The 5112-nt window shown below is 39.9% G+C and overlaps 1 long non-coding RNA gene across 1 annotated transcript in view; it reads right to left on the bottom strand.

Moving 5' to 3' along the window:
- Positions 1–625: 625 nt before the first annotated feature.
- LOC104912717 overlaps positions 626–5112 on the bottom strand; it is a 9309-nt gene continuing 4822 nt past the window's right edge. Inside the window, exon 3 of the long non-coding RNA XR_794840.3 lies at positions 626–2163. This is a non-coding gene — a long non-coding RNA (uncharacterized LOC104912717). The remainder of the gene's footprint in view (positions 2164–5112) is intronic.

The following is a 5112-nucleotide window of genomic DNA, read 5'->3' as shown; positions in this document are numbered from 1 at the left end:
GAAACTAAGCAATTTAGAATCACTTTGAATTAGGTATGAACTGGCAAGCTTCTTATTAAATCTTTCTGAGATTTGAACATGAATTGATAAAAATCAATAACAAGGAAACCTAATTTTCTTCATCATTAATTTTTACTCAGCTTAGCAGATGTTTCTTGTCTTACATTGTAGACCATTTAATTTGCGTTAAGCAAGAGACTACAAATTTGATTTACACATTTTAATTCCAAGCTGGCATTTTTAGTACTTTCAGATACATTTATATGCAAAGCATTATGGGTTGCATTCTGGACTAGATCCTTAGTTTAGCCAAGCTAAGCTTGTATCAAAATTGGGATGAGAGGGGAACTGAGGTAACAGATGTCTTTTTTTGTCTTACTCTGAAATGAAAATTCACTGTAGACTCAGCTGACTGCACTGTTTAGAACGGATTTCAAGTTGAATCTAGTGCCACAAGTCTTCACGAGGCTGGTTATAGCCATGATCAATCTCAAAGGGGCAGCAGTGATCTCACGCTCACACCTTCCCTTGAGCTTACCCCAGCAGTAAAGCCTTCTAAAAGTTGTGACAGAGGTAACTCAGCCCCCGGCTGCCTAACATTTCCTTGGGAAAACCAGGTAAGTTGGCTTTCTGACTGCTTTATGGTCCCTGAATGGCGTGCAGCAGGCAGTCTGTGCTTTTGTTCCTGGGAATATGCGATCAGTTTGTACAGACTGCTGCTTTTTCTTATGGAGCCTTATGGACAGGTTCCTGTTACTCAGTTTGAAAGGCTCACTTCTTCACCAAGATTTTGGTGATGAAGATAGATAGAGAAGTAATAAAATAAAAATAGTGGAAAACTGCTCTACTGGGGTACAGAGAATTTAAGACTTTCCCTCTTTTTAAAATTACAGTGGATTTATGCATGCTCATTGCTTGGAATTTGCTTGAGTTAGGTCTGCCAATAAATAAAGTTGAAGCATTCACATCTCTGGGCTCAAATGGGATTGTAAAAGTGGCGGGTAAAGGAAGAGACACAGACTTTTGTTAAAGGGTCAACACAGAAAACTGAATGAGCACTGCTGATGTCCACAGAAAACAGCTATAAACCTCTTCCAAGAGAAATATTAAAGCTCGATAAGAAATTCAAAAAGTGATAGGAAAACAGAACAAAACAAAAACATGCAAACAAAAATACAGAAATTAATTGTAACAGAAACTCACAGAAGACTTTAAAAATGATGTTAGGTAATGGTGATCAGATTCTTAAATTGAAATGTCTACGCTACACTGAACCATACAAGAAAGTTTGGGCTCATAAAGACTGGGTGCAGTAAAAACACTAATAAGCCTAAATCACATTGTCTACTCAAGGATACATTAAGTGTTACCTACTCTACCCGTGAGTCTACAGTGAAAAGCATTTCTTTTTGTTTGTTCTCCATCTTCTCCAAGGCAGTATGCCTAGTAAGATCCAAATGGTATGATTTGTACTAAAATAGCTGTGTGGTGTGATATGTTCAGCTGTCAGAACTGTCTCTCCTTCTTTCTCACTTTGCAAAAAAACCGCACACCACAGCACCATCTGCTTCACCATGGTGCAGATTTACTGCAGAGGAGCTGTATTTTAATGGGAAAAATCATTTGACTACAAGAGAATTTTATGACGTTGCTTTAATTTTCCTTTACTGCTTTTTTATTTTTTTTCCTCCAATTCTCACATCATCCTAGGTTTCCTAAAGGCACCAGACAGTGAAGCTGACACCAGATGGGGAAATGAGTTTCAAACAGCTGCGGGCTTCCCTACTGCTGCTTCCAGCCACTGCAGATTCATTTCTGCAGGTGCATATGGGAGAAGCTGGTGACAGCAAGACAATGCTAAATTTAGTTTTCTTCCCTGCAACCTCCATGGGTTTCGGCATTCTCACAGCTCACAAAATTTGCCACAATCACAGTATCTGTTTAGAGAGTGCAGAATGACTGGCAGCTGCCTTCAGCTGATGAAAAATAGGCAAACAAAGGACGACAGCACACAGAGAAGGAACAGAATGTATTTACACGGATCCCTTTACAGGAGGCTGTTTATCAGATGCTATGAACTGCTTTATTTATAGCTGATGACTTCTCCAAAAACATTGTTCTCTTTCGACTTCTACTTTTAAGTTGACAGTCAGGAGACCCTCTCTGCAAAGGAAATGAAATAATTCTGAATTAAAAAATGGTGAAAAAAGCTTCTTGCTGTATCCTGAGCCCATTGTGAAATATCATCTCTCTTGCATTTTTAAGCTTATTATCATTGCTGGTCACTGTTTCTAGCAAGTATTCTCAAGAAAAAACAGGTAAATCTTATATATGAGAAGAAAATAACCAGAACTTAATTTAATATAGGAGTTGGGGACACTTAGCCAGTAATATGATCAGTTGTTTACACTGCCAGCTCCTTATCCAGGGGTTGTCTTTCAGTAGCCTGTGCAGTGCCCAATAGATGACAAATGTTATACAGATAAAGGGGAGGGATTTGCATTTTCCAGGCTGAAATAATTAGTCATTACTTCCTACAAAAATACAGAAAGCAATAGCCAGGCTGCTTCAGCCCAGCAAATCCTGCCTCTTCCATGTGGCAGACCCACTCACACTCACAGGTTTGAGCTCAGCTTGCAGAACAGAGATGCTTGTACCCAGAGAGAACTGTGCCCTTTCTTTGATCACCATCTCTGCTCTCCCAAAGAGCTTCCAACTGCAAAGCAAAGCAAAGCTTCAGCACAATGGAAAATGCCAGCACACCTGTCAGCGCTCCCAGACCAGGATGCTTCAGGAGTCAAAGTGTGTCCTGTCACCTTTTCCTCTTGCAATGCTAATTAGACTGTGCACTCTGCAAGTCCACAATGGAGGCACAGAAGATGTTTATGCATTTTGTTTGTTGTTGCCCATAGGAATTACAAAGGAAACTCATACAGTGAATGGAAGGTGATGCTATTTGCTTGAGGATGATGCAGTATTTCAAATTCATTCTGTTTGCTGAAGCAAGGAGGGAATGGGTTTGCTCCTTTCTTCAGTGCTAAGTTTTTATTCCTACAGTCCTGCAGTTCTGGCTTCACATAAAACCTATGCCCTCCTGCTGCATCCTGTGCCCTGGATTGGTGCTGGGGTGGCTTGAGAAGGCCAGAGCTATTTGTATTTGGACCTCCACTGCTACAGAAAAAGAGCAAAGACCACACTCAGCTCTGTTACCAGAAGTGAAAGCACAAAGAAATCAGAACTCTTCATCTGCAGACTCTTAAAACATTTCCAGTTTAACTTTTAAGCATTAGGAACATATCTCAGAAAAAGCAGATCCACTGACTAGTAGCCTCTTAATGTTAGAATTAATCTCGTACTTCAGAAGTAAAGCCAGCTAAATGTGCGCAGATAAAATAGTTTCTCCTTTGCTGTAATGGAAAAAATAAAGTACTAAAGAACTAATTTCAGAGCTTGGCTAAGCATTAACAGCATTTTTTCTGTAACAAATACATGAAGCTACGGTTTTGGAAATAGGACAGGAGATGGCTGATGCACTTATATCAGAGGAACTGGGCTACTAGCCAAAAGCTGAGTTCTGCTAGTTATGTTCCCAACCAGGAATTGATTCCTGAACTGATGTATCTGAGGATAGAAAAGCAAACTATAGCATAACGCACAGAATCTGTGGGCTGTGTGCATATTTATCTTTCTTCTATTGCTTTTCTTTATCTTGTCTATCAAGATCTGAAAATTCACTGAAGTCTTGAATCATAACGCTCGTAGGAAGAAGTGAAGCAACATATATTTACAACCTAAGTCTTGTATATAAAAAGGAAGACCTCACTCTACTAGCACCTTTGAGCCTGATGCCCTTTAAGGAGTTTCCTTTAGCCAGGGTTAGTTCAATCACTACACATGAAACAGATTAAACATGGCTGAAAAAACCAAACATCCTCATACTTATTTGTGTAATGATTAAGACGTGAAAAATATTACTTTTAAGTCTCTGAGATAATTATGGTTTTAATCTTCATATGTTTTTTTGCCTGAAGTTACCAGTAGTGAGCATTTTCAAGAAAATCTGCACTACTGAGGTGTAGGGAGCAGGCTGAGAAATGCAACACAAGAAGCTGAAGCAGTGGTAGTAAATGTTGGTCATTGTAAAATGCAGTTTTGATACAACACACAGTTCCCTTACAGAGTTTTAATTCAGAAGTTAAGAAGATGCAAGAAAGTTCAAGTACTTGTTGGGCAGACTCAGTGGTAGGTAATAAAAGCCTCTCAGTCCAACAAAATGAATTCTTGAAGGCTTGAGATGCCTCATGCCGGCAAATATCAGGACAGGAATGACAGTACAAGAAAGTGTGTCAGACAGAACCTATCTGAGAGAAAAAAATCTCATTTTAAATGACCTTTGTTATGCTGGAGGGAAGTAATACATATTCGAAACCACAGCTGTCATTTGCTAAACCAGCTCTATTACTTCCTTAAGCTTAGTACGTTCACTTAGTCTCTACTCCTCTCTAATATCATGAGGCATTTAATTAAGTCTTGTGTCTTAACGTTTGCTCTCTAAAGACCCGAGTTCTGCTGAAGAATCTAAAATTCAAGTTTTTAACTAACCTTGCTCTGGAAAGGCAGTTAAGCACATAAATAGTCTCACTGACCTTCAGCCTGTGCTCTGCTATATATGGCTGTTCTGAATTAATCTCAGGAATGCACGTACTAATGAAATCCATGGGACTAGTTACAAGAATGATGATATAGCTGTAACTGTCGTTTTTGTTTCAAAGCTGAGGACCTCCTGGTTATCCGCCCTTGTAGCCCTGGTTATCCACGTGTATGGGGCTGCTGAATCACGGCCTGAACCTCTGATTGATCACCTGAGGCAAGCAATGAGTCAGCCACGGGAGCACAGGTGATGACAATTCACCTGTGCTGCAGGAAGGGGTGGAGCCTGGCTCCACCTCTCCTAGACCCATTTAAGAGCTGACTGCCAGTGGGGAAAGATCTCTCTGGAGATCTGCTCCATCAGAGTTCATCTCATGAGCCCAGGGCAGGGTGAGTGACTTTCTCTCATTACTCCAATATAAATTATATTAGCCAAGCTCCTGGATATATATATATATATAT

The sequence above is a fragment of the Meleagris gallopavo genome, chromosome 11, assembly GCF_000146605.3.
Source record: "Meleagris gallopavo isolate NT-WF06-2002-E0010 breed Aviagen turkey brand Nicholas breeding stock chromosome 11, Turkey_5.1, whole genome shotgun sequence".
Classification (NCBI taxonomy): Eukaryota; Metazoa; Chordata; class Aves; order Galliformes; family Phasianidae; genus Meleagris; species Meleagris gallopavo.
Note: the sequence above shows the minus strand (reverse complement) of the source record. Positions and strands in the feature narration are given on the sequence as shown.